Source organism: Anabrus simplex, chromosome 8 (genome assembly GCF_040414725.1).
Source record: "Anabrus simplex isolate iqAnaSimp1 chromosome 8, ASM4041472v1, whole genome shotgun sequence".
In the NCBI taxonomy this organism is placed as follows: Eukaryota; Metazoa; Arthropoda; class Insecta; order Orthoptera; family Tettigoniidae; genus Anabrus; species Anabrus simplex.
This window is the reverse complement of record NC_090272.1, coordinates 246,249,093-246,271,508: the sequence shown is the minus strand read 5'-3', so window position 1 is coordinate 246,271,508 and position 22,416 is coordinate 246,249,093. Positions and strand designations below refer to the sequence as shown.

The 22,416-nt window shown below is 37.3% G+C and overlaps 1 protein-coding gene and 1 pseudogene across 1 annotated transcript in view; one reads left to right on the top strand and one right to left on the bottom strand.

Annotated features, from left to right (window-relative positions):
- Positions 1-22,416, top strand: part of gcl (germ cell-less) — a 320,949-nt gene that overhangs the window by 24,620 nt on the left and 273,913 nt on the right. The gene's annotated exons all lie outside the window — the stretch shown is intronic.
- Positions 11,026-11,682, bottom strand: LOC136879091 (uncharacterized; annotated as a pseudogene).

The following is a 22,416-nucleotide window of genomic DNA, read 5'->3' as shown; positions in this document are numbered from 1 at the left end:
AACAGCGTTAAAAGTCAGGTTGTGAGTTTCACTAAGAGGAAAAGTCCTCTTGGTTTTAATTACTGCGTTGATGGGGTGAAAGTTCCTTTTGGGGATCATTGTAAATACCTAGGTGGTAATATAAGGCTGGATCTTCATTGGGGTAAACACATAAATGGGAATGTAAATAAAGGGTACATATCTCTGCACATGGTTATGAGGGTGTGTAGGTGTTGTAGTAAGGTTGTAAAGGTATAGGCATATAAGTCTCTGATAAGACCCCAACTAGAGTATGGTTCCGGTGTATGGGACCTTCACGAGGATTACTTCATTCAAGAACTGGAAAAAATCCAAAGAAAAGCAGCCTGATTCTTTCTGTGTGATTTCCAACAAAAGAGTAGCATTACAAAAATGTTGCAGAGTTCGGGCTGGTAAGTCTTTGGAGAAAGGAGACGAGCTGCTCGACTAAGTGGTATATTTTGCAAGAAATCAGCTTCATTTTCCGTATCAATCCTATTTAAAATGACTCATAACAATAAAAATCTTCCACCTTTTTGATACTTATATTTGCGTTTTAGCACATTAATTAATTACACACAGTACATGTTTCGTTCTTTTTTAGAACATCTTCAGCTGTTTACATAGCTTAGGTGATTCACTAAGTGTTTATCTTAGTAAGTACATTATAATCAGGTACCTTGTTCTTCTTAAATACTACATAAGTATAAATGGAATTAAAATGAATTAAAAACGTTGTGGTGGTTAAATGGGTTAGTGAAATGAGATGGAATGGATATACTTATAGTTAGCCTACTTTAAAAACTATTTCTATTCATTTGAACATTTGTTGTTAAAAAGTTTCCAGCACTTTTTCACTAAAATATTTCGCTTGTCTTCCAGTAAAAAGTTTTTGATAAAATGTATGACTTTCCTTTGACACTGTTCTCAATATTGTTAAGTGTTCTCTTCATTCACTCCCTCCAAGGTGGCTGATATTTGTTTTTGAACTAACAAAATGTATCTTGAATTGGGTTAGTTACGAAACCTTGAAGCTGATCGCCGTTTGCTAATAATACAGGAGCTTCCCCATATTCTTGCTCAACCGTAGTTCCTCCAAGGTCACAGTAGGAATGGATTTTGACAACAGCAATACAGTAATTAAAACTGAGAGGACTTTTCCTGTGTGTTAACAATTGTTGTAAATGTACCTTTAATTTTATACTGTACACAGTATTGTACAATATAGTGCACTGTACTCACATTAGTAAGTTGCAGATAGGCTGTACAGTACATTATTGGAGACAAAAACACTTCTATTGAGTATAGTGTACACAGTATTGTACAATATAGTGTACAGTACTCATCAGAAACTTGTAGATAGGCTGCTGCAGTATTAGAGACAAAAACACTTCTATTGAGTATAGTGTACACAGTATTGTACAATATAGTGCACTGTACTCACATCAGAAAGTTGTAGATAGGCTGCTGCAGTATTAGAGACAAAAACACTTCTATTGAGTATAGTGTACACAGTATTGTACAATATAGTGCACTGTACTCACATCAGAAAGTTGTAGATAGGCTGCTGCAGTATTAGAGACAAAAACACTTCTATTGAGTATAGTGTACACAGTATTGTACAATATAGTGCACTGTACTCACATCAGAAAGTTGTAGATAGGCTGCTGCAGTATTAGAGACAAAAACACTTCTATTGAGTATAGTGTACACAGTATTGTACAATATAGTGCACTGTACTCAAATCAGAAAGTTGTAGATAGGCTGCTGCAGTATTAAGGACAAAAACACTTCTATTGAGTATAGTGTACACAGTATTGTACAATATAGTGCACTGTGCTCACATCAGAAACTTGTAGATAGGCTGCTGCAGTATTAGAGACAAAAACACTTCTATTGAGTATAGTGTACACAGTATTGTACAATATAGTGCACTGTACTCACATCAGAAAGTTGTAGATAGGCTGCTGCAGTATTAGAGACAAAAACACTTCTATTGAGTATAGTGTACACAGTATTGTACAATATAGTGCACTGTACTCACATCAGAAAGTTGTAGATAGGCTGCTGCAGTATTAGAGACAAAAACACTTCTATTGAGTATAGTGTACACAGTATTGTACAATATAGTGCACTGTACTCACATCAGAAAGTTGTAGATAGGCTGCTGCAGTATTAGAGACAAAAACACTTCTATTGAGTATAGTGTACACAGTATTGTACAATATAGTGCACTGTACTCAAATCAGAAAGTTGTAGATAGGCTGCTGCAGTATTAAGGACAAAAACACTTCTATTGAGTATAGTGTACACAGTATTGTACAATATAGTGCACTGTACTCACATCAGAAAGTTGTAGATAGGCTGCTGCAGTATTAGAGACAAAAACACTTCTATTGAGTATAGTGTACACAGTATTGTACAATATAGTGCACTGTACTCACATCGGAAAGTTGTAGATAGGCTGCTGCAGTATTAGAGACAAAAACACTTCTATTGAGTATAGTGTGCACAGTATTGTACAATATAGTGCACTGTACTCACATCAGAAAGTTGTAGATAGGCTGCTGCAGTATTAGAGACAAAAACACTTCTTTTTGGTATAGTGTACACAGTATTGTACAATATAGTGCACTGTACTCACATCAGAAAGTTGTAGATAGGCTGCTGCAGTATTAGAGACAAAAACACTTCTATTGAGTATAGTGTGCACAGTATTGTACAATATAGTGCACTGTACTCACATCAGAAAGTTGTAGATAGGCTGCTGCAGTATTAGAGACAAAAACACGTCTATTGAGTATAGTGTACACAGTATTGTACAATATAGTGCACTGTGCTCACATCAGAAAGTTGTAGATAGGCTGCTGCAGTATTAGAGACAAAAACACTTCTATTGAGTATAGTGTACACAGTATTGTACAATATAGTGCACTGTACTCACATCAGAAAGTTGTAGATAGGCTGCTGCAGTATTAGAGACAAAAACACTTCTATTGAGTATAGTGTACACAGTATTGTACAATATAGTGTACAGTACTCATCAGAAACTTGTAGATAGGCTGCTGCAGTATTAGAGACAAAAACACTTCTATTGAGTATAGTGTACACAGTATTGTACAATATAGTGCACTGTACTCACATCAGAAAGTTGTAGATAGGCTGCTGCAGTATTAAGGACAAAAACACTTCTATTGAGTATAGTGTACACAGTATTGTACAATATAGTGTACAGTACTCATCAGAAACTTGTAGATAGGCTGCTGCAGTATTAGAGACAAAAACACTTCTATTGAGTATAGTGTGCACAGTATTGTACAATATAGTGCACTGTACTCACATCAGAAAGTTGTAGATAGGCTGCTGCAGTATTAGAGACAAAAACACTTCTATTGAGTATAGTGTACACAGTATTGTACAATATAGTGCACAGTACTCACATCAGAAAGTTGTAGATAGGCTGTACAGTACAGTATTAGAGACAAAAACACTTCTTTTTAGTATAGTGTACACAGTATTGTACAACATAGTGCACTGTACTCACATCAGAAAGTTGTAGATAGGCTGTACAGTACAGTATTAGAGACAAAAACACGTCTATTGAGTATAGTGTACACAGTATTGTACAATATAGTGCACTGTAGTCACATCACATACAGCAACAACAATAAAAGAAGATTCAATACATCCACATTCTCACAAATGTGCTACATACAACAGCTTAGTTGATCGCGCATTCAAAGTCAAGTAACTCAGTATTATACGTTCGATAGTTAGGTTTAATTGTTATAATGAAACTTTCATGCAACGCATAATCAATAAGTTCAGACATCGATCAAAATAAAATTTGATGAAAGATAACTCTAAACCCAAGTTTTGTTGGCTTTCACTTATAACATTTACAGCGTCACTAATATATTTAAGAAGCACAACGTCAATATATCTTTCCGCTCTAGCAACAGTAATACGGATATTCTTCAAAATTCTAATATGGTCAACATATATAACCTGTTTACAAAGTCAGGTGCAACGACTGTAACAGTTCTTATATTTGGCAAACTGGTAGGAATTTTAGGATTAGGTGTGCAGAACATCTTCTGCACTAGGTCAGCACATTCATGACTATAAACACGAATTTAATGGAATAGATGGGGACTTAACAATATCGGACACGTCGAGTAAAGGCCCCTTGCTAGATACCATGGAAGTCTGCTACGTACATTTAGACAAATTTTTCAACCCAAATTTGAACTTGAATGACATTTCCGAAAAGCCCAGAATTATTTGATGTCCTTATTTCAGTTTTCAATGGTGTTAAAGTTTCCAAAAACAGTTTGTTCTTTCAGGTTATACGTAACAAGTTGTCGCATTATTCTTCCCTACCACACCCGCCTGACTCCGCCCCATCCATCACCCCTCTTCCCCTCCTTTAACCTTGTTCCATGCTCCTAGCAAGCCCAGCACTCAGTTCCTATCTAGATTCCATATTTACAACAAGCCGCTCAAGGTGACTCCCCTACTAAAGCTTTTAATTTCTCACTGCCTTGTCCATTTTCCTATTTTAATCTAAAAGCTTTTCTTTTTCACACTTCAGGTCCTGCATTGGATCGAGAACTTTCTGGTTCTATAACGACTTTAATATCCATGTCCGTATCAAGATCGATCCACTTGCTTAATTACATCACGGCTTAGTGTTTCACCTTATTAAAACTGATGCTACAAGTCACTACTAAGTTTACATATTTTATCTTACTGTCAACGTTCTACAGAGGAACAACATTTTACGTCAGTTTCTAGATGACAACATTCAAAACTATTTCCGTGGTTAACAATGGCACACTTAAGACTAAACATTTTAAAAAGTGATCAAGACTTGTTAAAATATTTGTTCATATTTTTCACCTTTGTTTTACAGCTTGACCAAGAAGTTTGTAACTTGTAAATATTTTAGGAATAATTTTCTCTTTAAGCACCATCACATTTTGTATTTTATCTAATCAATGTTATATAATTATTAAGGGTCCATAGTTTGTATTTCAACATGTGTATATCTTTGTTCATTTGTCCTATTTCGACTGATGATGGTGTCCAAGACATCGAAACCAGTACCATTTTGAATTAGCAACATACTTTGTATTGAAAAAGGTGGATATATTGCACTATTCTTTATTGTATGTTAATCTCAATTCAGTATGGACCAAGGATGAAGTTTTTAATATAAAAAAAATACCATGCCACAAATGCATTTTAATTCATCCGTGGCAGTTCTGACTAAATTGATAATTTTTTCTAGTGCCATGCCTCCTGATGACGAGTAATAATTGATGACAAGGAACAGAAATTTTTCTTTGATGCTCGCTAGTTTTCCCGCCATTTACGTACCTGGAAACAATTCGTGAGCCATCTGCATGACCTTGGCATCTTGTATGTCGAAAGAATCTAGTACATACTTTACTGTCTGAAAGTAGTCATAATAGTAAATACAGGGTCAAAAAATGCTTTCACAGCCGCAGATCTTAAAATCACAGCAATAGAACCCGCTTTTGGGTGGTTAGGCCGTGTGCATTATGCAGAGTTTCGTCCAGACGTGCCATTTGGACTCAGCTGGAATGGCACGCCCCTCCAGGACTCTGCTTAGCAGTAGCAGACCAAACTGCAACTGGAGATACAATGGGGGAGCATTTTTTGAACGGAGAAATGATTTCTCCTTTAGCAGGTTAGCAAACTTGATTTGCTAACACAGCGAGGCCACGCAGTTTGGTCTGCTACTGCTAAGCAGAGTCCTGGAGGGGCGTGCCATTCCAGCTGATGAGTCCAAATGGCACGTCTGGACGAAACTCTGCATAATGCACACGGCCTAACCACCCAAAAGCGGGTTCTATTGCTGTGATTTTAAGTAAATACAGGCATTGATCCATGTACCCCACTGTGTGATGCAAGGCTGCGGTGGTAATGGAATGTTGGGTGCTTGGGATTGAAAAGTTCCGTGCATGATGGAGCCTTAGTAAATACCTTCTTAGTTACACAAGCTTGTCAACTTCAGGGAAATTTGATCTGACTTTGTTGGCCACTGTGAAATGCGTCAGATGTACCATTTTTGAGTAAAATGCTTTGATTGCTTTGGCAGCTTTAATTATGTAAGGCGCTGCATCAGTCACAAAGAGCAGATCATCATCATACCTTACAGCCTCAGGCCATAGTAGTTCCATCCATTTATCGATGAGGCGACATATTGTAGAATGGTTCACAGATTGTAAAACTTCGGTCGTGAGCAAAAATATTTTTCCAGGCCTATCTACTTCTAATGCACCCACGATAACATTGGCAGTGTAACGTCCTTCTACATCACTGGTTTCATCAATTGAAACAAATATTTTGTTTGCAGACTTCTTCTCTGATATTCCTTATTGTGTCATCATAACATTGGAATACAAAGTTCTTTCTCATAGTAGATTCATCCGGAATTACACGGCCCGTATACCTTTCTAAGAAATCTCTCAGTTTAATATTGTTTAATTTCCAGAGTGGAATGTTTGAAGAAACCTAAGCTTCACACAAGTCTTTACAAAACACAGAGGAAGTACTGCCATCAGAGAATGACGGTGAGAGTAACAGTTTGGACTCCACGTATGTGCTTCTCTCGACCGATATGTTGCTGAACGGTAAATTGCCTATCTTCTGCCACTTTCACTTCACATATTTTGTAGGAAAAAATTTCACCATCGGTGGAAAAAATATCCCCGCCGAATTCCAAAATTATTTGTTCGAAATGAACAGCCCTTGATGGCTTTAATTTCTGCATTCTGAATACACTCGAAAAACAATTGCGGCCGATAACACAAATCCACCTAGCACACGTATGGTTGCATTGAGGTACTTAACCACACTGGCATTACTAAGCCTACTGTTGTCTTGTCTTCCTACCCTGTCAATTTCAACATCGCTTCTGGATTAGCTGTAGGGGCCGATGACTTTAGATGTTAGGCCCCTTTAAACAATAAACATCATCATCCTCCACTGGATTAGCTGCAAACTCAGGTGTGTCTCCTGGAATGTGGATATTCCAAGAAATAAGATGCTCATGTCTTCGTATTCATCCTCACTTTCAGTTCCATTAATCTCCATTAACATACACACAAAATGCATCATAAACCATTAAGAATGTGAGAAAATGACTCAAAATATAAAAATATTCGAATAAATTCCATAAAATGTCATAATGACGCGAAAAGCGAGAAAATTACCTTAAAATAAAATACTTAGAAAAATGACTTAATAAATGTGCATTTCTATAATATGGGGGCCGTGAGCAGGATTTGTATATAAGTTAGCAATGTGTGTCGTGAACCATGTAAAAGATGATGTATCATCAGAATTCAGGTCCTGGTTATCACTAAGAAGGTGTTTAGATAGGATTTTGCTGCATTCGGACCCTTTGGTTACTTTATTTAGGAGTGAAATTGTAAGTAAGGATTCTCAGATGGGAACTTTGAAGACTTACAAAATTCCTAAGCACAGTCTAAGTGCAGATGTGTCTTGTTTGTCTGAAAATGTGAAGTACTGTCACATAAAAAATAATAATAATCGTATGGCCTCAGCTACTGTGTGCAGACATTTCAATTTGACGCCATCTGGCTGTCTGCTCGTTAATTTCAACGTTCCGTTTTACTCTAAGCCCGCTAGATGGCAGACCGTGTAAACCGAAACTCTCTTGGGCGTCTATGGCTAAGATTTAATGAATTTTGTCGGGTAAACACCAAATGTGCCACCAGAGATCTTTTACATGCCGACATCGTACGACATAGTGTGTCGAATGGACTTTTTTCCGCCCTTCAAAAATCCGACTACCTCTGCCGGGTTTGAACCCGCTATCTTGGGATTTGGAGGCCGACACTCTACCACTGATCCACAGAGGCAGCTACTGTCACATCATTTCACCACACTCCTCAGTTAAAAGGAAAACCCAGTCATCAGTTTCATCCACAAAAAGAAGACTACTAATGACACCAAGTGCCATGCTTTGTCACGTGAAGAACGACTGTTCATGTTCCTTTCATCAAATTTACATAAATCTTTTTGCTTTTTTCTCTCAAGTTTTATGGATATCTTCAGTCAAGCATGCCGTACATCCACTTATTGAAGTCGATTTTGGAGGAACTGTTGAAGAATACGATGGCAAGGTTTGTGAAACCACACATTATTGAAAGCTTCTCCTCTCTCCTTGATGTAGATTACACTACCCTCCAAATAAAAACTTTTTTTGTGTGGTAAAAGCAAAAATAGGTGGTTTTTATGAATTTTTTAACGCAGAATTTGAGAAAAATGGTAGTTTTGGCGTATCACGTCTAGTTTAGTGGCAGTTTTTCAGAATGTTATTTTGTTCTTACGTAAAATTGTTGATGCTTAGTATTGATTAAATTTGATATATTAATGTAAATTTCAGCTTGCAAAACGTAATCATATTTTTAATACATTAAATATACATAAATGCTGCTTAGTGAGCAAGTAGATGGTTTGTATTATATTTTTAATGTATGTTGAAATTCATGAAACTGAAGCATAAAGCGCCTATTTAGTTTCGGCTGTACAGTTGCTTCTAAATTAATATAACTGTACCTTTAATAAAAATTACACGGTTAAACATACATAGTTTTTTTACTTACATTATGTGCAGGTTAGATTCACACCTCTGTCTTTTTCCGTTTTCTGAGGAATTTCCGGGGTTTTGAAGTTCTTGAATGATCTCTTGAATGATCGTCTCGTGCAATCAACCAAGAGTAATCGGCCATCTTATTCCTATTCCAACGTCCCTGATAGCGTCGTTCTGCATCTTTGAGATCCTCGTGAAAACTTTCACCTTGTTCTTCACTGACAGCTCCTAAATTTGGAGGGAAATAATCCAGATGCGAAGCTAAGAAATGAAGCTTAAGGCTCATATTACAACCAAGTTCCGTAAACTTTACCAACATTTTCCTTACAATTTCTTTGCATTGAGGGTCCTTAATGTTGCCAAGGAATTTAGTCACTACATCTTTGAATGCGTTCCATGCCTCCTTCTCAATTTTGGTCATCGTGTCGGTGAAATTTTTATCCTTCATCAGTTTATGAATCTGTGGTCCATCAAATATGCCTTTTTTGATTTTTGCATCTGATAATGAGGGGAATTTAGTGGATAAATATTGGAAGCATAGGCTACTTTTATCTAATGCCTTGACATACTGTTTCATCAATCCTAATTTGATGTGCAAAGGTGGAAGAAGAAATTTTTCATGGTCAATAAGACTTACATTCAAGACATTTTTGGATCCTGTTGTAGTTGTTTCCTTTCTGGCCAATTCACTGTATCCCAATGTTTATCCCGTGCCCTGCTAATCCCATTCACATAGTAAACAGGGAAATTTTGTATAGCCTTTTTGTTGTCCCAGCAACAATGCAATGATCTTCAAATCACTGCAAATTTGCCACCCATGCTCGTGATATTTAATTTTTTTAAGCACCAAGTTTAAGGTCTCGTATGTTTCAGTCATTTTTGTGGAGTGTGCAAGTGGTACGGATGCCATAACATTTGTATTATGAATCAAAACAGCCTTTAAACTCCTTTTGGAAGAGTCAATAAAAAATCGCCAGTTACTAGGATCATACTCTTTCTCTCCCAATTGACGTAGAAGATTTGAAACATCCGTACAAATTACAAGTTCATCTTCTTGAGTATAATACTTTCGGAATTCTTTGTCACGATTTCGGTACCAGGAAAATGTAACACCGTGTGCCAGCATATTCTTTTTGCGCAATCTTGTACCAAGTAAGCCACTTTTTCCTTTGGTTAGCTCTAAGTCCCTTATCAGATCATCCTACATACCTTGCGGTCTATTGCGTATCTGGGGGAGTTTGTTATGAATTTACCAGGAAGCCCCCAACTACAAAATGAAAATTTAGACAGTAATAAACCTATAATAAAATGCAAACAATAACAAATCAAATCACATAGTTGTACTCGTGCAACTTTTTTTTAGAATACATCTCTCATCTTACGAATTCATGCAGATACTAAAACACTGAATTGCGTCAAAACTAGACGTGATAGGAAAAAAAATAGCATCTTTTCAGAATCAGGGCAGCAATTTCCATAAGAATTACATATTTTCTATTTTACCACAAAATCATGTTGGCTAGTGTTATCATACTCCAGCAAATCAAAAGGATGATTGTGATCTGATGATAGGGAACTCTGCATTTGTTTTAGTGAACCCTTTGAAGCCTGGTAGAAAGTTTTTTTCATGATGTGACTTCATGGTACACAAATTACCATTCAAGGATGAAGTTTTAATTAATGCAGAAGTTGCAAATATTTATGCTATAAGTAAGGCATCATTTTCTAGCCTTAGATTTTTTTAGTAACAAGTTTCCAAATATTGTGACTAGTGAAATGGAACATTTAGATAAAGAAACTGATATTCTCCACTCCCAGTTCTGTAACTTTCAGCTCGAAGAAACAGGCCTGGCAAAAGAAAGAAATGATGTTCATTGGGCGTTGGTAGATCAGATGAAATCAGCTGAAGGTGTTCTTAAATATGACAGACTCTCTATAGTGATGCTTGCTATTTTATCATTTACAATGCAGAATGTGAAAGGATTTTTAACAGAGTCACAAAGATAAAAACACAGCTCAGATCCTTGCTGCCTGAACAAATGGAGAAACTTTTAACCTTAAAATCAGTTCAGCAAGGCGAGTGCTTTGAGCAAAAATTTAGTTCAGATTTTCTGAAGAGGGCTAAGTCAGCTATGGGTGTGTTGAACAACAAGTAGTCGTAATGTGTTCAGCATGTTGAAGGATGAGACGTTGCACGTTCCTGAAGTTCAGGTATGTCCAGTATTTAGTATTCACATTTAAATAATGATATATATGCACAGGGTTATTCTAAATGATTGTCGGGGTTACAAAAATCCATAACTCACATTGCAATTGATGTAGGAATATGAATTTTGTTTTATTGTGTACTGTAACTCATAAAGTTATTTTGACCTACATTACAAATGCTCGATATATGCGCCTTGTGTCACTCTACACACATCTACTCGATAGTCCATCTCTTCCCACAAACGAGTCAACATGGCAGCGGTGATGCTTTCGAAGGCGGCTTGGATGCACTGCTTCACTTCCTGAATATCCACCGGTAGAGGAGGAACAAATACCTGATTTTTAACATATCCCCACAGGAAGAAATCGCATGGTGTAAGATCTGGTGAACGTGGTGGAAAGGGTAAGAGCATCAGATCACCTTCCATTCCACGTCCCATCCATCATTGTGGAAGTTCTTGGTTTAAAAATGCTCTAACCTCCCTGTGGAAATGAGGTGGTGCACCGTCCTGTTGCAGCACGTAATCATCCCTACCGTCACTCAACTGGGGTAACAGCCGTTCTGTGAGCATGTCCATGTAAGTCAGCCCTGTTACTGTCTGTTCATTGAAAAAGAACGGGCCATAGACCTTCGTGTTTGAAACGGCACAGAACACATTCACCTTAGGAGAGTCTCGCACATGATCCACATAACAATGGGGGTTCGTTGCACCCCAAATGCGAACGTTTTGTTTGTTTACCTTTCCAATTACATGAAAAGTAGCTTCGTCACTGAAAACTACTCTGTCAAGAAAATCATCATCTTCAATCCATTCCTGCAGTGCCATGTAAAAGTTGAAACGTAAGGCTTTGTCATTAGCTGTTAGAGCTTGACGCAATTGTATGCGATATGGCTTTACCTTTAGGCGCCTTTGTAACACACGCCATACTGTGGTTTGAGGAACTTGCAGTTCCGTGCTACATCTCGTAGTTGATTTCTTAGGACTATGGAGATAAACGCCCCTAATCTGTTCAAATCCGCTTCTGACACAGCGGGACGCCCACTGCTTTTCCCTTTGCACAAACAACCTGTATCCACAAATTGTGCATACTATCTGCGAAAGGAGTTGTCGGAAGGAGGCTCCTTCCCGTATTTTATCCGAAAATGGCGCTGGACTCTGTTAACGGATCGGTGTTGATGAAATTTAAGAGTAATTATCGCTAACTGCCATTTTGTTAAACATTGCTATTACTGCCATCTGGTGGTAACTTATGCACTACAATTGATGCAGAACAAAACTTTGAGAGTTTGTCTAACTGTTACTGCTGCAATAAAAATGGTACTTTTCCAAGTTTTCAAAAAAAAAAAAATTCACGAAACCCCGACAATCATTTAGAATAACCCTGTATTTATGTAGGCGTTCCCTGGGCAATGGACTAGGACATTTCCTAGACAGCTGATTCTCTCACACCAGAAGCATCTTTTGTAAATATATTTTGTTCAGGTGACCACCTAGAATTTAACATGACAGCAAGGAAATATCAAAGTAAGTCCTTTCCAAGACCCAAATTTACAATCATGTCTTTTAACACTGAAGGCATATCATCTTGTAAAGAAGAGTTGTTGAGTTGACTTTGTATAGAGCAACACCTTGACGTAGCGTGCATCCAGGAATCCCACTGAGATATTAACCACGTGCGACCCAGAATTCATGGCGTGCGACTTCTCGAGATTTCCTATTGCGACACCTATTTCAACACCCATAACCGCACATGTGGTACAGGATGTTGCGCAACTAAAGCACCTTTACATTTTCATCAGCTTACCCTTTTAACATACAAAATTAATTTTAAAATAATTCTTCAAGAAATTCTTCAAGTTAAAACGTCCCACGTGTCTTTTCCTCATGCTTGCTGACATTAAATTATCAATTACATAAAATTTACATACAAAAAAATTACTTTACCACAATTCTCGTATCTTGCACTGTTCATTTACAGTTCAATATATCTTGAAGTTTCCCTAAAAAAAATTATTACAATTTTAAAAATATTCCAGCAGAGTCAAGAGTTACAACCAAAAATGAAATCCTTCAGATACGTTAAATAAAAAACTTTAAAATTATATTTCCCATAGTTGTAGTTCTCCGTCTCACCACATATTACATTCTCCTCCTCCCAACGTCGAGCTCTGCTCGACAAAAATTAATTTAAAAAAATAACCAATTTAAATGAAATTAAAAAGGGAGGCTTAAATAGAGATTTGAAGATTCTCGCAACGCCACAATTGCACCACACCACAAATTTCTATCTTCGTTCTCTTCAGGAACGTCCATACAGGCAAAAACAAGTAAAGCGTTGGTATCGCTGTCAAACGAAGTCGCTGACTGCGGCCGTTGCCAATGTCCAACCATAGCCCACCAGCTTAGTGAACTGGCCCAAAACAGGCGAAGGTTATTGGCTCAGCACTGCAGACTGCTGCCATCAGAACCACCTTCCCATTCCACCATTAGATATTAGTGGCCAATAGGTGTGTTGCAGGCTCCAAACAGATACCCCAGGTTGAACAGAGTCCATGATATTGCAGTCACTGGAACATAAACAAACACAGCGGAAACTTGGAACTGAAGAAATAAGGCCACTGGCCTACACTATCGAAGTCTTAAAATTTGAGTTTCGAGGGTGGGTTTTTATTTTTATTTTTCTTATAACAAAAACAAGACTCCTTAGGGAGGTCCCTCTTATAGATCTGGGATACCCCAGCCCCTTGGCAAGTGTTATTTCAGAATTTAGGACAATTTTAAAAGACTAAAAGAAAATCTGCCAGAGTTTACCCTAGTACCAAAAACATTACAAAATCCCTAACTATGCATATGAATAAAATTCTAATCTTAGCCCAAAATACATTATATTCAAGTATACCTAATATGGTCACAAATGACCATCCTAATTACAACTAATATTCTTAAACAATCTATAAGATCCAAAATATTACCAGCCAGACTTTTCCCCAAAGTTGCTTATAACTAAATAAATCCCTAATAACTACTAAATTAAGTTACCGTGTGCGTTCTTAATCACCCAACATTAAGAAAAGAACCAAACAAATAAAAGGAAGAATTTAGAATGTTGCAAGGGAACTCAAAACAAAGAAATAAATACTTAATTACGTTAGCTTGCAACCACCTTCGATGAATTAAGGTTAGTAAGTCACTATTCATTTACCATGTCATATACTCATGAATTTTTTGCATAGATAAACTCACATTACGTACTACGTGTCACACCATTCAAATTAAGGAGCAATTAAACCAGGAATACCAAATCAAAATCATATTACTTTACCAACAAGAACTCAAAAGTGAAAAACGAGAGCGATGCAAGAGTGTGCATACAGAAATCCAACTCGCTGATATAAGAAATGAAAAGGTACAAGTACAACCTTCATACCAGAGATTAGCAGATAACCGCACGACACACAAGACTACCAAGCTTATCTGTCCTTTGACATACAGACAACACCAAACCACCAAAACAAGTGCGACGATCCCTGAATCAGCATAACCAACCAATGGTAAAAGGCACGAACGACCTCAATACTGACCCCACCACACGACATCACCAAACATAGTTCACACATACACACACAAAAACACCCGTGCGATGACACATCAAGAAGTACCCACAAAATAAAAGGACAGAACATCAGAACATGACCTCAAGTACCCTTGAACTTATCACACGACAATGAGACTCTTAGGGCCAATATCGTACTCCCAAAAGAGGAATAGCCTCTCAGCACCTTAAGCCCTAAGTCTCAGTACACACACACATATGCCCACCCAAGGCACCCAAGACAAACACACAATTATACGCAAAAATGGTAGGACAGATACAGCATGGCTACCCAATTTCGAACCTTACTCAGTTTACAGAATTCCATACTACCGCAAATTGAGTACATAAATTTTGAAGACACGAACCTGTAATGCAAGAAAATTTTTAACATCGATAAAATCGAACAAGACAAAACAAGCAGAAAAATTAACTGACTGGCTTAGCTACATCGCTACACCTTCGAAATTTCACCAGTGACAAATTTAAAATAACAGAAACGAAAATCTTGACAACTTGCAGACCTACTATGAATTTAACATTTTATAGCTCAGCATAAGGACATTGATATGAACATTTGCAGAAAATCTTCCTAGTAATCATTCTACAATCACATGGGACATTATTTTCCATCTAGAGTCATCTAATACCAAGAAAAAGATTACGAGGAATCTCATACCAGATACACTAGATTTCAAACATGTCACGAGCACATATGCAGATCCGTAACCCGTCAAATTTGCCCAAAATGGGCCTCAGCCTAGCTGGTCTATTAATATGGTGATCACGTTTCACCTTACAAGACTATCACAGTCAAAGTAGTACCCTTCCTAGGCAGTATAGGAACACAAGGGTAAATAAATATACGTGACAAAGAAACAGACACTTACACGATGGAAAAGCACAAGACAAATTAGGAAACTTTCAAAATTTAGCAGCTGGTTGGGAACGGTCCCCAAAATAGTCCCATACCTACTTAGAAACGAACCCAGGTCCAGCAAAAGACCAAAAACAACACAACATGACCGAAAATTCAAGTACGTACCGAGCTAAAACATGACACCAAAATAATTTCAAAAGATCACGCATGTGGAATACTGCCAAATAAAATACACCAGGCGACAAGAAACAAAATTTTGAAAATACCTTGCCAAAACACGAGATTTATGAACAGAAAATACTCGAAGAAATAGACGAAAAATTACAAACCTTAACCTCAAAATTATTGCCGAAAATTTACAGAAACAAAAATTTCAGAAAAACAAAAGAGACTCCATGCTAAAACATGACCAAAACACACTACAGTTTATGTATCTGGAAGAAGAAAAAGAAGATTACTACACCAGAAACTTTTATAAGATTGTATTGAGCGCTCATAATCTCGGAGTAAGTCAACTAATCATCTGTTTTCAACATATACGCAACTCAGCTGTTCGGGAGATAATATTAGGTCATGCAATGAAGTACAGCACTTAGCATAAATTAATGACATCTAGCCTAAAGCGACAAGTAATCCCATAGATGTTACGATCAAAACATACGTATCGGAAAAAAGAAATTAACATAATCAAACATATTGAAATTTATCAAAGAAGACTTTCGGAACGCGAACACAGCACACGAAATGTGAAGATATCACTTTACTACAAAACGCGTAGTCAAGCAAAACCTTGCCACACAAGAAAATTTATTAAAATTAACGGACCCAAAAAACTTGTTACAAATAGTAACGCACCATTTCCTCCAACCGTTAATTACAAAATGAAACTCAGGAACACAAAACTGCATATCGTGGAACGAAAAACACATGGTGCATAAAACTCGAGCAAAAAACATGAAAAAGAAAATAGGGATTAAGAATACACACATAACACTTACACGCTATATTGAAACTTAAGATTTAAAATTAATTTTTAGAAAAGTTAGGCAAGAATGATCATTGTAAATCTTTGCTCCTTTCATAACCACGCTCTGCTACCAATGTTGCATTTGTTCGGCCTACGCGTACACATAATAGTAATAAATAGAATAATAATAATAAATGTTGACATAAAATGTGAATACAGAAATAGTTGAATGGCGCAGTGGCGGTAAATACATATCAAAACGTGGAAACATGACTAGTATCTTTAGATATGCAATATTAAATCAAATACAGGGAACACTTACAGGCCTAAAAATGACATCTAAGAGAGGAGAGTGGTAGGTGCTTGGATGCCCTATGAGGTCCATGGGAACGTATGACGTTATGGGGGAGGGAAAACTTACAAGAAACACCCTCTAGCTCAACTATATTAAAAATAACAAACGAAAAATTACAAAACAAAGTTAAATCACAAAGCAGCTGATACTTAACGCTTTTGACAAACTGATACAATTACGAATCCAAAAACACAAACGAATGGATTGTTGAATTAAAAAGAAGGTGAAAGACTTGAAATTATAAACAGCGGAAACCTAGGGCGAACTCGGACATGTTAAATTTAAAACTTTAAAATTGATATTAAGCAAGGAAATACTGAAATACCAAAATAATTAAATTAAATTAAACAAAACCAGAAAACATTGAGATTAACATTGAAATAACACTTACTGCGGAAAGGCAGGGGTTCCCGAGGGAAGCCCTCGAGCTTGCGCTCGATAGGGCGGTTGGATGTAAAAGACGCTGAGCACATGTATGATTTTTTTGAAGCCGGCAGAAAGTCCGACCAATGGGAAACAATTTCTACTAGATTCCCTATATTTTTGCCAATAGGAAATCTCGTTATTCTAGCGAATGAAATTGCATGACCATATCTGGTCATATTAAGATAGCAACTTCTCGAGATTTCCTATTGCGACACCTATTTCAACACCCATAACCGCACATGCGGTACAGGATGTTGCGCAACTAAAGCACCTTTACATTTTCATCAGCTTACCATTTTAACATACAAAATTAATTTTCAAATAATTCTTCAAGAAATTCTTAAAGTTAAAACATCCCAAGTGTCTTTTCCTCATGCTTGCTGACATTAAATTATCAGTTACATAAAATTTACATACAAAAAAAATTACCACAATTCTCGTATCTTGCACTGTTCATTTACAGTTCAATATATCTTAGTTTCCCTTAAAAAAATTATTACAATTTTAAAAATATTCCAGCAGAGTCAAGAGTTACAACCAAAAATGAAATCCTTCAGATACATTAAGTAAAAAAACTTAGAAATTATATTTCCCATAGTTGTAGTTCTTCGTCTCACCACTTATTACAGATATGATGGAAAGAAGGAAGATTCATACACTGGGATTGAGTGAGACAAAATGGAAAGGGACAAATTCAAAGTTATTAACCCATTCACCTCACATTTAAATACCAGAGGAGTGCACTAAGAAATCACATTTAAATACCGCTCTACGGCCGTCGTCATCACACTATTATTTAGAAAATCATACAAAACCAACCAGTAAATATTCGTTTCTGAAAATTTGCATGCATGATAACGAAGTAATAAGCTTACCAATGCCGCTATTTCAGTATGTCTGCTGGGTGTGGTACACCTCAAAACATTCTTCTAAGTGAAGAGCTACACCACACTTTTTGCATTGCCAGCAACTTTCACTTCTTTTACCCCGGCTTTAGCACACAATACACCTTCTTGTGACTTTTGATTTCTTCTCTGTAGGGAGAATATGCATGGGAAAATGGGCCCATGATTTAGCTTGTAATCTGGTGGGAGTGGTGCTCGCTGAAGGTCGACCTCAAACCGAGTACTCCGGCAACTGAACAGTCTCTAGTAGCTGCTGTGCAATGCTAGTTCTGAAGTCCATGTAGCTCGTCTTTCTGTTAGCAGCGGTCTTGTGATACACAGTGAAGGAATTGAAAATGTACATATCTAGGAGTTAAAAGAATATTTTCCTATACCCTTTCACGGTGCGTCGCATGATGGGGAACAGAGCTGTAACCTGATCCTGAAGGTCAACACCACCCATCCCCTTCTGGTATTCGAGGCCACACTTGGGCTTTATCACTTCTTCCCGAGGGGTTTGTCCTGTCTTTCGTCTGAGTTTGCCTGTCCCTGTCATGTCAGCTGATTTGTGTTTAGTGGTGAGAAAGCAAACATCCTTGTTATCTCTCCACTTCACACACAACATACTGTTGGCAGCCCACGTCTCATACTCTCCACGTTTTAGTTTCGTCTTACTGATATCGCGAGGCATGTGTTTTCGGTTCTGTCTAACAGTTCCAATTACATTCATCTGCTTGTCGTGTAGCCTTTTGAATAAATCTGGAGAAGAATACCAGTTATCTAAAAACAATGTATGTCCTCGGCCTAACAATGGTTCACACATGTTGAGCACAACATTTGTACTTGCTGGCAGACTTGGATCCGTTACATCATCACCTACATAAATTTTGAAAGACAGACAGTAGCCAGAACTTGACTCACAAATTTTGTAAATTTGTATTCCAAACCTAGAACATTTAGACCTATTACACTGGGCATATGAAAGGCGGCTTCTGAATTTCATTACTTTTATCTAGAGCAATATCTTGTGAAGGTAAATATAATTCCGAAAATTTGGAGCAAAATGTTGTATTATAGGCCTAATCTTTCTTAGTTTGTCACTACTATTGACTTGTTCATCGTCATCAAAATGTAAACATTGTGAAATTATAATAAATCTTCCCCTGCTCATGGTTTCACGAAAAATAGGAGTGTTTATACACCTGTTTTTACTCCAGTATAACTGTATTCTTGACTTTAGCACTTGTGACATTAGTATAACTAACGCAAAATATGCCCTAATTTCGTCGGGTGTAGTCTCAAACCATTTGTCATCGTCTTTCAACTTTTTTCTGTCAGGATTGCTCAACTGTTTTGCTGCATATGAATTTGTCTCAACAGATATTTTGTCAAACAAAGGGTTAGTGGCTGCGTATCGAACTTTTTCAGTAAGTTTTCACTGACCCCACTGTATTCACTAAACTTATGTATAACAGGTTTATTGTTACTTTTTGTCCAGTTCCAGTCAGTCAAGTTAGTCTGTGCCGAGGTACAAGTTCGTTTCGAAAGACTCGGCACACCGTTGTTATTTGCATCACTTTCCGTGTCATCAGAACTATTATACACATCGCAAGTACTCGAACTAAGGACTTCAGGGTCTATTTCATCGTCACAAACATCACTGCCTTCAATATCACTCTCTAAAACACTATCTATTAGCTTCCGTATTCCTTCATCATCAACCAACACCAGCACATCTGCTTGACGCCATGATGGCAACTGCAAGAGCGAAATAGTATGAAAAAAGATTCTCTTATCTCTTGTTCCGGAAGTGTGTGAGAACCTGGTGAAAGGGAAAAAACCGAAGCCACATGTGTAAACTTCAGCTCAGAATGCATAAAAGTGGCAACTGTGGGTTAGTGACTGAACTACATGGTTTGATGTACAGCTGTGCGTCGCCGCGAGCAGAGCTCGTCATTTGATTCATATGCCACGAATAACTATGACGAGCTAGGGTCGTCAAATGATGCGATTGGGTTAAGAGGAGGTTACAAAATGTACTGGCATGGTAATAGGAAGGAAGCACAAAATGGAGTAGGTTTTTGTATTCCACAAAATCACACGTCACAGATGTTACCTTTGTAAGCGATAGAATAATGAAAGCCAGAGTAAACTTAGGGAAGAATAGTTTTACAATAGTCCAAGTGTATGCGCCTCAGCAAGGATGCAGTGAGGAGTTCCTGGATGATTTGGAAAATCGAATACGAGAAGACAGTGTTATGATAATTGGGGATCCGAATGCCCTAGTTGGGGCCAATAGATCTGGATACGAGTTGGTGATGGGCCCTTTTGGATATGGAACAAGAAATGTAGAGGGCGAACATATTCTAAATTTGTGTGTAAGGAACAATCTTTTAATAAAAAATACATTCTTCAAAAAACAGGACAGCCATAAGATACCAGATTATGGCTGGGATGGAAAACCAAAGACAGTTATTGATTATGCGATAACTGATAAATTAATCGGAGAAAAAGTGGGGGATACAAAAGTTATCTTAAGTGAAAGCTTGGATAGTGACCACGAACTTCTAGTAGTGGATCTAAATTGCACAGTTAAAGCTACACTTGCAGTAAAGAGAGGCAAAGATTAGAGAATGGAAACTAAAAAGTGAAGAAAACAAGAAGGATTTTCAAAATTTGATAGCAACTAAATTGCCAAGATATGAGCCAGGTAATGTTGATGAAGAGTAGGATGCATTTAGAACAACAATAGTTAACCGTGCTTTAGAGGTGGGTGGTAAAACGAAAGGTAGAGTCAAGGAGAAAGAAACACGTTGGTGGAATGACAGAGTAAAGCATACAATTAAAGAAAGAAACATAGCAAAGAAAAACAAAGATGTTGAGAAACAAAATCAGCCTCAGGAAATTGTACCAAAGGACGATGAAAAAATAGGAAGACTGGAACAGGAATACACGAATAAGAAATTCCAGGTAAAAAGAGTAGTGAAAGAAGAAAAGCTGGGAACTGTTCACCCAAAGAATTGAGGAAGATAGTATCGGAAATCAGAAAGTGTTACACGGGTTAATGAAAAGTAAAACATTAACTAGGGAAGAAATTAAAGCTCTTGAAACAGAGGACGGGATCATTATCAGAGACATGGTAGGAATCAGAGAAGAGATGAAGAATTATTGAATGGGAAGTGTGAACAAGAACAAGTTACCAAGTTACTAATGAATTACAGAAGGAACAACCTCCAGTTATTTGCAAAGAGACAGAAAATGAAAAGTGGAAAGTCAGCAGGAGCAGATGAACTAACAGCAGACATTATTAAGGCAACTGGAATCCCTGGAATACAGTGCGTACATTGAACACTGGGAGTTCAATGGAAAGAGAGCAAGTTGCTAGATGACTGAAAAAAAAAAAAGGAATTCTAATACCACTGTTTAAGAAAGGAAGTAGAAGGAAGTGCACCAATTATAGAGGCATCGCCCTTTTGTCACATTGCCTTAAGATAATGAAGATTATTGAACAGAGACTGAAAGAAATAATGGAAGATCAGTCTGAAGAGGAACAACATGGATTTAGAAGAAATAGAGGAACCACAGACCTAATTGTTTCACTCAGCCAGCTCATGAAAAAATTTTGAGAAAAAGGGAAGGACTTGATAATAGCATACCTGCCAACTACCCCAATTTAGGCGGAAGACTCCCGAGTTTCGACAGTTTTTCCCGCCTACCGATTATTCTATTATTTCTTCCGATTTTAGCTTATTTTTTGACGAAGTTCAACATTTGTTTTCAAATCTCGCCATTTCACCTTTGTACGCCAGTGGCCAGAAGTCCTTCGCTCATTGGCCGCTTTCAAATGAATTATTAATACGAGAAATGCTCATGAATGTGCGATGTTTATTGAAATCTGTATATCGCCATGCTTATATCTTTTTTCAGTTCGTGTTCGTGTTCGTTCACATCAGTAGTCGATTGTAGAGACTAGTCGCTAGATTTGGAGTCTTTTAGTGATTTAGTGACAGAATTGGAAAAACAGCGACTAGTAACATTTCTAGAGATTTTAGGAGACATTTGGAGATAATTCTGGCAAATTTTAATTTATTCTTTGACAAAAATAGCATTGCGCTTCGCATAATTGCATGGGTGCGTGATGCAATATATTAATCTATACATTTGCTAAGTAATGGCATCTTAGTGCATGACTGATTCACACAAGTGGAGCTTGAGTTTATATAATTTTCGGAAGGCCTATCAGAGATCGATCATATCTCACATACTTCCTGCGAGGGAATAGATGTCTAATTTATAGCCAAGTAACCTCGTACAGCAACAGTCGGGTTTTGAGACAATAAGTGTTATAGTACTCCTGTATTGTGCAAGACATGTAGAATGAGCAGTTTTGACCAATTGTATCTCCTGATTTTCATATGAAAATCTCCTGATTTTTTGTTTTGTAAAGTTGGCAGG